The sequence below is a fragment of the Galleria mellonella genome, unplaced genomic scaffold (genome assembly GCF_026898425.1).
Source record: "Galleria mellonella isolate WM207_F2 unplaced genomic scaffold, CSIRO_AGI_GalMel_v1 utg300, whole genome shotgun sequence".
Lineage (NCBI taxonomy): Eukaryota > Metazoa > Arthropoda > Insecta > Lepidoptera > Pyralidae > Galleria > Galleria mellonella.
The window spans coordinates 3,090,067-3,100,594 of NW_026442068.1; the positions used below are offsets into that span (position 1 = coordinate 3,090,067).

The window sequence follows — 10,528 nt, forward strand, 5'->3', positions numbered from 1 at the left end:
TTAAAACATTTGTTGGATTTTTATGATAAATCAATAAAATAATAGTAGAGAGCATACAAGTTTGTAGTGTAGAATAAATAAAGGAATCTTTGATTCATTTCAATGGAACTTATTAAAAATATAAACAAACGAATATGTGACACAACCATAAGAAAATCGACTCTTCAGCTGTAGTATAAATCAAAAATTAATTAATCCATTGAATGTTTCGATTTGTTACTAATATCATTTTGAGAATGTTTCTGTGATAATTTCAACAAACTTGATTATCTTTTCATTACTTTGTATTCAAAACATATTACCTATACCAAATTCATTTTTGAGTTGCAATTAGTATTTATACTGTTGATTGTGATTGACAGCAACTTATTAATTTAGTTTCGAATTGTGTTTTGTTTCTGGAATGTGACAACCATTATACTTTAAACAAAGGTTTTTAAAACTAACAGAAAAGATATGATGTGTCACCACTCCTTTTCATGATGTCGTAAGATTAAACAACGGTTAAGGGAACGTAGCACAATACACTAGTGCAAAAAAAGGTAGACTCGAAATAAATCCATAATCAGAAGTGGCGACACAGAGTTACAATAAGACATGGTAACTCATGCGTCACCTCTTTTGAGGTGACGCAGCCTTGGATATTATAATTTTTGTGTCAGAGATTGCACTATATATCATTTATAATAAAAAATTGTAAATTTATAGATTTATTAGTGACCCGCCCCGACTTGGTATGTGTTCTTATATAGATATAAAGATAAATTTGTGTTTAATATTAGCTTTAATAAGCTTTTTGATGCTTTGAGTTACATTATTGTAATTTTTGTAGGGATCTCTTAATTTTTTTTAATATAATAAATACCCTAGAATATAACTTACTCTGCGTACTCTGTAAATATAATGCTGACCTATGTTCATAATACCAGCCTTTAACTGTCCACTGCTAAAAATAAGCCTTCCCTTTTGGGGGGTTTGCCAGTGATAACAACGCTTGGCATGCGGATTGGCAACCGCACTTAGACTTTGGAGATGTTTTAAGAGGGGCGCTGCTGCCCATCCCTCTACCATTAAATTTTCTCAGTCGTCTTTTACAATATCCAAGAGAATGGATGGCCGGCAGCACACCTGCAATGCCGTTGGTGTTGTGAGTGACCATGGGCAGCGGTAGTCACTTACCATTAGGTGAGCCGCATGCTCGTTTGCCCCCTGTATTGTAAAAAAAAAGAATGGATGGGGTGGTCTATTTTATGTGACTCGATATTAATTTAGCTTTCTATAGATGAAAGAAGTGTTTAAATGGTTAAGTATTTTTTTTTTTATTTATTCTTTATAAAGAAACAAATGTGCCAAAAATCAAAACTTACTTGTTACTATATTAGTATAGATATATGTATGTGATCATTTTATCACCATAAACACAGGTACCTATCTACTTTTAAGTTCTTTATAAAAGACAATTAGTCTGTCGATTCTACGTAAAGACCTACCATTATATTTATAAATAGAGGATCATATGAACACTGCTTTAGAAACAAACGGTATCTTGTTGTGGTTTCCGCGAAAGCAACGCTACTAGGTAAGTACATATCATTAAGACAATAAAAATAAGGGGGTTTTTGAACAAATGGTCCTTAAAAATTATTATTCCTAAAGCACAAAACGTACGCGCTACTTAAGATATCGCTACATAAAATGCGCTAAGTGACTGATATCGACGAGACTAGCTGTTTAAAAATCACTACAATTCCACATCCAACATTATCTGGCAAAAAACAACTGGCGCCACTTTGATAAAATGTCTTAAAGTTTTTAAAAGGCCCGTCGCATCAGCTTTTATTTTAACGAGATAACGGATTTATTCTTTCGGAACAGCGGTGTCTTCCTGGTAGCCCTAAAGTGACTCTTATCATTGCAACAGTACCCAGACACAATTTTTTGCCGAACACATTTGGCATGCGTTTTGTTTTAATTATGTCGGTCTCTAGTCGGATCGTTTTGTCTTAACAGACATCGCAGAGCAAGACGAGACCTACTTCCTGAATGGCGGAGCGGTGTAGGGTGTCGGCTTGCGACTGCAGGCTCCGGCTGCCGCTGCCCCGAGCGCTGCTCCAGTGTGCGTTTGCATCTAATTGCAACACGAAACCGCTATTGCTACCCAATTACTACGCTGACAGCTTTTAATTTCCTGTTAGGTATTACATTTTCTTTGAAACTCCGCTTATTATTTTACTGTTTGCCACGGCTAGGGCATTTCTTAACAAATATGAGCAATACAGAGAGCCGGAGGTAATTTGTATTATAACCAACAGTTAACACGATGAATTGGGTGCTAGTCATCCAATTAATAGTATCTTAACAGCAGTTATGGATCCAATAAATTGTCTTCAATTAGTGAATCGTCCGTCATACATCGAGAGAATGCTTTGAAAGTAATAATTGTAATGCACATCACATGTTCAAGGACAGTGAAGTTCGTTTAAGAGTAAAGTGATGGACGCACCGAGTGAGAGGATCCAGCGTACGCTTGCCAGTGAGTGTTGATGGTGAGTCGAGGTGTGGCGCAGCGGCGTACCTATAGTTCTGTTTAGGAAGGTGGTCGAGGCTGGTGGTCCGCGTTGCGCAGACGCAGGCGGCTGCGCTACGCGAGGTGCGCGCGGGCGTGCGGCGCGGGCGCGGCCGACTGTTTCTGCGCGACACCACCACTCCGCCGCACTGAGCCCCATTCATTTGTACGTATGAATGAACGACGTTTAGCACGTGGCCGAAAAATCCGCTGAAACTTCGTCTAACTGATGACGACAGACATGATGATTCGGCCTTGTCTCTTTATTAAATTTTGTACTTCTGCCCCCATTATTATCGAGACGTAACGAGCGGTTCTTTATCATATCTAAGTGTACATATTTTCTAAATTACTTAATTATAGGAAAACATAACATCGGTAATGATATTCATTCATGTTACAACAGTTAGTAGTTAGATACTTAAGTGCAACAACAATGTATACATTGCTAGCAATATACCCTAGTAGGTTGACCTTCACGTGGTGGAAACCATCGTGAACAATTCTTGTTGAATTCGTCACGATGGGCTAACTGAGCTTCATGTTCACCTATCATCCTTCATGCCGGTGTATAGCGCGGGTGGGGTTACCATTTCATTATCACCCACTAAAAAAAAAAAAACAACAATGTATACTGTAAATAATTTGCATTAATACATAATTTCCCACAAACATAAAAAAGAGTAGTCCTGATTGACTGAATTGCCAATCTAAAGCCTAAATCTAGGATTAGTTAGAAACTTAAGATTTTTAATACAGAGATTAATTATTATGATGAATTGACAATTATTATTATTATTAAATATCCTATCTTTACTATAGTGGCAACCAGAGGTGCCTTTTTTTTAAATTTTCAATCAAAATGTCGCGATAAATAAATAATTCACATAACCAGATACGGTTAACTGAATAAAAAATATTTTTCCTTATGCATTTTTTTACTTGTACTACATAATTTTTTTATGATCTTCATTTAAGTAGCTTATTATTTTCTGTAGAGGCAATAGACTACTACAAAGCATGGTCTTAAGGTCTCAACAGAGTTACCTGCATCTATCTATTTATCTTGTATTAAACTTTGAGGTTTTCAACTCTGCACAGTGATTGTACTAATAACATTATCAAAAATACAGACTAAAAATTCTTTCGCAAATTTTTTATGCAACTTAGAACAAACAAGTTGACGGCCCATCTGTATGATCCGTAAAAATTTTAATCATCACCTATATTGTTCATGTCTATGAACAAAACCCTGGACAAAACTGAGTACACTGAAACTCATGATACCATTTATGCATTGCCATTCCTGAGAACTAAGGTGTTAAGCTTCTGTACCCTGTAATACCATTGCCATATCCCTATAAAGATATAAGTTTTGTGAGCTAATTTACTAAGTGCGCAAGCAGTTTCCCGACGTTAAGTACCAGTTTCTTTAAGGTTACATCGCGAATACAATGTTTTACACATACTACAAAATAAATAATGATACATGCATCTTGTTGAATATGCCAAACTAAGGGGAGAGGCAAAAAAAAAAAAAAACAATTCTGACACTTTTTGGAAAATCTATATTTTCATTTAAAAAATCACAATGTATGTCATTCAGACGTAACAAATGCATGAAAATTTTGAACTTTCATACAACTGAGAACATTTTCGTTTAGCGAGAAAAAATAATCTCGTATATTAAAAATATAAATTCTAGAAGATCATACATTGACAGCAAAAATAACTTTTATGTTTAGAATTTATAATTAATAGCAATTATTATATATTACACAATTAGGTAGTTTTCCGTACAACGCATTATTTAAAAAATATCGTGTTTTTCTTTGAAAATAATCTAAGTTTATAGTATGCGGACATTATGATTTAACCGAGAATATTTTTCCTTAACGTAAAAATGCGGAAAACCATTTTAATTTGCTAGATTCAGATATACTAACGTTAAAGTTATAAAATAATATACATTATTGCCGTGTGTGCCCCTGCATAGAATGGGCCACCCCTTCTTTTCCCGTGGGAATTGTAAGTGGCGACTAAGGGAGGGCGAGGGATGAGCAGCAGCGTTCTTCTAAAACATCTCTAAAAGCCTAACTGCAGTTGTCAACCAAACGTGTCATTACTGGCAAAACTCTCTTTACGGGGAAGACTTATGTCCACAGTTGCATGGCAGCAACAGCATAGCAGTAGACAGTTGCATGGCAGCAACAGCACAGCAGTAGACAGTTGCATGGCATCAACTGTCTACTGTGCTGGTTGCAGTGCCGCAATTGCTCCTGCTGTTTTATATTTAAGATGAGTAAAATGATTAAATACTCAAACAAAATCAAAATTTATATTTCCAACCGATTTCAATAACAGGGTTTTCAATTCGATTGTATTTTTTATGTTTGTTACAAAGATATATTTAGATTGGTTCCTCGGAAATGTTATCAGATGGATTCAGTACTTTAGTTTTTAGATCAAAATAACTGGTTTTGGTACAATTAAAGTCGGTTATAATATACTCTAGAACACCAGCAATAAACTGGTTAATGTCTTATGTTGATTCTTATCATTTTGGAGAAGAAGCGTTTCCCACTGCAGTTAGTTATCACCGTACTTAAAAAGATTTTCGATGCGATTTCTACATTTGAAAATGTGTCTAAAATTTTATTTTCTTTCAAAAGATAGGATCTTTTATATTCGTTTATTTCCAATATTCTGTTAGTTCCTTCATTTTCACTATAAATTATGAATTGTCAAATATGTTAAAATTGTTAAATATGTTTCATTTTCAAGTCTTTCTTAAATCTTAAGTCTCTTTAACGTTTTCATAATAAATTTAAGCAAATCTGGCAGAAACTAGGGGGAAGTGGCTATCAATTGTAGTGTCTTGGGCACGTGCCCAATGTGCCCAGTGGGAGAGGCCTGCTGAGGGTAGAAGGTATTGTTAGTAATGGAAATTAGCAAGTTAATAATAAACCCTATCAGGTCGACCTCTACACGGTTTTCCTTAAAAACCGTCGTGGTAATTCTTGTAGAATGCATCATGATGGAAAAATTGACTGATTTTCATTCTTCTATCCATCCTCTTCCATTTTCACCCCACCACTGTCGTAAATTTGAAATTTAGAATAGTTTTACATATCGTTATCGATATATTTGAAAAATATTTTTATTTTCTTTGCTAATGGGTCCAAATGGGGTACATAAAATTTCAAACTTCAACTACTAGTCTAATTGGGATATCGAATGAAAAGGCTTCATTTGTACATTTTAAAACTGATTTTTATTTATTTTTATGTTGCTTAATTTTTTATTTATGATCAAAAATATGAGTAAAACAACCCTTAACCCCACGGTTTCTAAAACGAAAAATATGTATTAACTGCAGTTTATAAAAGTATCACTGTGTGAAGTGTACGTATCTAACAGCGTTTCTGAGAAATGAGCAAAAAACCTCCACAAACAAACTTAGTTATACGATCCAAATTTTAAGCACAATTATGGCCCAAAATAAGAAACTACGAATTGAAGTATCAATGCTAATAGTAATTAGGTGTCTATTTTGTATGAAAAATGTAATAAAGGTCATTTTGTCATGTTTATATATTTATGTATAGAATCTTCGGTGCGTGAGTTCAAATCGTATCTGACCGGTTTTTACTTAGTAAATATGACTTATAAGCACCTAATTGCATCAGAGACTTACATTTATATTTTACTTCATATAAATTATTTAATATTTTTCTGGAGAAAATGCAGAAAAACTGTTTATCTCGTTGTTCTGCTTGTTTTGTTTTCTCTGAAGTGAATCATTTTTAATATTTACCATATATCTGTGCGTGTCTGTGTGTCCTTACTAATATTATAAATGTAAAATTAAGTTTGTTAGTTAGCTTTTGGTGCTTTAACGACTTAAGCAAACATTATGAAATTTCATACCCAAGTACTACAAAGGATAGAGAAGGGTATAGGATTTTATTCCGGTCAGTGATCATGTTCCGGTCACTTGGACGGAGTCACAGGTAAAAAATAGTTAATAAATCTAGTATAACCATAACCTATAAGCATCCCACTATTGGGCATGTACGGGTCTTTTTCCATAAAAATAGGATATCGTCTACTGTCACTACCTGACCAAATAGCTTGATCTATATCAGGTTAAGTTAAAACCTATCATAGTACGTTTTATACCTAGTTAAGGTTTATTTAAAATTTTCCTTCTCTTGTTAATATAAAAGAATAAATAAAATAAATACTTAAGAATATTGACATTTATTATCTTAGTTGCCTTTTGCGTGTATCATTTAAAAATAATGTCGACAAATAACCTGTATTCCATGGGGGACTTGGGGACATCTACACGCCATAGATAATGATGATTGATATTGAATTGATGTTCCCTATGATTATTTGTGTGTAATATTGTAAGAAGAGCTCTATTTGCTTCCAGATAAAAACTGCTTATCAACCAGTACATCCTATTAGGCGTTATACTGGGGGGAGAGATTGTTAGTAATGGAGACTAAGGGTCCCATTGTTAGCAATATACACTATTAGGTCGACCTCCACGTGGTTCCCCCTAGAAATCATCGTGATTAATTCTAGTGTTAGTAGAATTTGTCACAATGAGCTAACTGACCTGCTTTCACCGTCACCTATCATCCTTCACTGGTACCCCGCCAGCGTGTACCGATAGCGCAGGCGGACTTACCATTCCATTATCACCCATTAAAAAAATAGACGTTATATTGGGGGAGGGGATTGTTAGGAATGGTGTCTAAACTCCCCATTGCTAGCAATTAGCCTTTTAGGTCAATCTCCATACAGTCCTAAAAACTATTGTAGTTAATTATTTTATTAGTCACTATAGGCTAACTGATCTGCTTTCATCTCTCATTGGTGCCCCGCCAGCGTATACCGATAGCGCAGGTGGAGATACCATTTCATCGTTACCCATTAAAAAAAATCAACATTACGTTGAGGGAAAGGGATTATTAGTAATGGGGTCCCATTTCTAGCAATAACAGGGTGACCTCGACGCGGTTCCTCCTGGAAACCATTGTAGTTAATTTATGTGGTATTCCTCATGATGGGCTAACTGTCCTACTTTCATCCTTACCCTTTACTGGTACCTTGCCAGCGTATATCGATAGTGTAGGCAGACTTACCATTCCATCTCATCCAAACTTTTAATTTTTTAAAACAATAAAGTCCGTGTTACTCGCTAATAATGTACCTTTCTGTAGGTAAAAGACTTTTTCATATTGAATAAATATTTTTGTATTTATAATGGATATAAATTTATAATAGATAAACAAACAATAAATCAATTTTTTCCTGTATAATATCTGTTTATATTTAGTTTAAAACCAATCACTACTTTTGGGATTTATCATATTTAAAGTAAATTCAGAATTAGGATTTTACTGGGTTTCCTGTATAATTTTATTCATGTTATTTAGGACTTATTGGTGGTTAACCATCGTTATGTCCCATCCCAAAGTCAGAAACAATTTTTTTTTATATTTTTCATTATGAATCAATTAAGTTATATGAAAAATAAACTTTTGAAATATGTATACAAATTAGGCCCTCTTTGACAGAAGTCGAAGAGGCATATTTGCAAGGCAAGACAGGCAAACATGCAAACCTACAGGAGCATCACTGTATGTTTTTTTTTTCATCTTTTTGTACGGAACCCTATAACCCTACTATCCCTCTATTGCAACTTGATATATCAACTTAGACAACAATATTTCAAATGAGCTTGATATAATTATATATTAATATGCAAATGCTATTAAACATATTTAATTGTATATTAAATAACTATTTAACATCTGATTGAACTTAATTCTTTACCAGTAGCATAAAAAAATAAGTATCGATACTTTATGCAGTTATAGGAATATTTTGTAATAAGTACTTTAAATAATACCAGATAAATTTTAATGCCAGAAAGGTAAATAAGAAAATTCCTTAGGGAATTCATTGCTTTATTACTTGTAGATTTATGTACTTGATACCAATAATAATATTATTTAACTATCTTTTAATTTTACTATGTAATATTTATATTTTAAGGATATTAGTTATAAAATAACAAATATAATAATTACCATGGGAATAATAGAATAAATGCTGCGATATATTTTATCACCTCACTGTAACTGCCACTTGCACAAAACACTTTTTTGATGATCAGAAACAAATATTTTACTATCACTCGAGGTTCAGGATGTGCAAAAAAAGTTCCTTCCATGAGGAAGTGCGCGGCGAGGTTTGAACTGGACTGGTTCCTCTAACGAGCTCTGCGGCCCGCGCATGCGCCATCCAGCCCGGGGCGTGACCTAGACCCTGAAAACACCACCCTCTTGCCTACGCAAAGCTCGTTTCCATGACAACCACCTCAAATTGCATCCAAAAAAACAAGCGAATTTATAATAAATGGACATTTCTTTTATGTCTAACATAAATACAGTCATAAGTTACGCTGTTGATGATAACGAGCAATGTGCTTTCAGTCATAATTCAAGAAAAATTTATATTGCATAATCTACGTCACGCGGAAGCGCAATCATAAAAGTGGAGCGGCTAGTACTTGCTCCACCCAATCAACGGTGTAGCTTGCACGGCATTGGTCTTCCCGGTGAATGGAATGAGGACTCCTGGCCTTCCGGGCGAAACATTATTGATGACAAACAACATCGACCTAGGTTTGGAACCTATTAAGTTGTCATTGCTTAAGCACACTTATTGAGTCACCTTCCTCGGTGGAGCCAAATTTCACGTTCATTATCATTGTTAGATGCCTATTAGTGAGAATGGCAAACAAGCAGGTAGTTCATCTGATTGAAAACGGTAACCTGTACCATGGCGTGAATTTACAGGGTACAGAGGAATAACATCTGAGGAATGGCAACGCATGGGGGGTATCATGGGCGAAACAATATACTCTGTTAGGTCCACGGTACTCCTTGTCTATAGGCGACGGTTACCACTTTCCATCAGGTGGGCCGTCAGCTTGTTTGCCATTCTAAGTTGTATAGAACTTTCACATAGACATGAACAATGGACATAAAAATATGACTGCTCCGCCCATATTTACTCTATGTATAGGCTGTCTTATGCTGAGGCTGCCTATGAACACAATTTGATAGGGTTAGAGAGCCTGTCTAACTTACCCATCATGGATGGGGAAAATTATTGGTAATGGGGACTAATAGCCTTATTGCTATCATGATTGATATTTGGTGACATCGTTATGATGGGCAACCTGACCTGACGTCATCATCTATCATCCTTCACTGTTACTCTACCAGCGTAAACCAACAACGCCAAAGTCTGCGTTATTTATAGTTAGATAGTTATGCAATATAAATGGTTACAAGTTCATTTTAATTAGTAAAAAATTGACATTTATACGTATTTAAGATAGATTGATTTTGTGTAAAAAGGGATCGACTCAACCCGTCGGAAGTTATGACGTTCGAAGGCAGCTTAGCGTGTCCCTTACGTCAGAAATTTTCGGATCAAATTAGAATTCGAATGGATGTCAGTACTAATTGATCTCAATTCGATTACATCATCCTGGTGATTTATTTATTAATATATAGAGGTATAGTAATAGCTTGCAGTTGTCTTAAATATGCACATGTAAGCCGTAATATTAAAGTATTTTCAATACATTTTATAATTGGAAATGCGTTGTACCCTAATTGGTAACCCTCCTTTTTACAAATTTTATATCCTTATCTGTATGTTATATATTAATGATAAATATTATTTCACTAAAATATCTTAGGTACACTGAAACATAACTAAAATTTTCAAGATTGAAAATATCTAAGGGTCCATATCGGAAACAGGGTATAATTTTACTATGAACATATGAGTTACTTAAGCATCACCTAATGGAAATGAAGAAAGCGAGGTAAGTTGATAAGAGGCCATAGAAATTAAAGACACGAG

General features: G+C 34.7%; 1 protein-coding gene across 1 annotated transcript in view; it reads right to left on the reverse strand.

The window, feature by feature from the left end:
* Window positions 1–2,680, reverse strand: part of LOC113523363 (protein sprouty) — a 49,804-nt gene extending 47,124 nt beyond the window's left edge. Inside the window, exon 1 of the mRNA XM_031907466.2 lies at window positions 2,504–2,680. The gene's annotated coding sequence lies outside the window, so the exon portion shown is untranslated. The remainder of the gene's footprint in view (window positions 1–2,503) is intronic.
* Window positions 2,681–10,528: the final 7,848 nt, after the last annotated feature.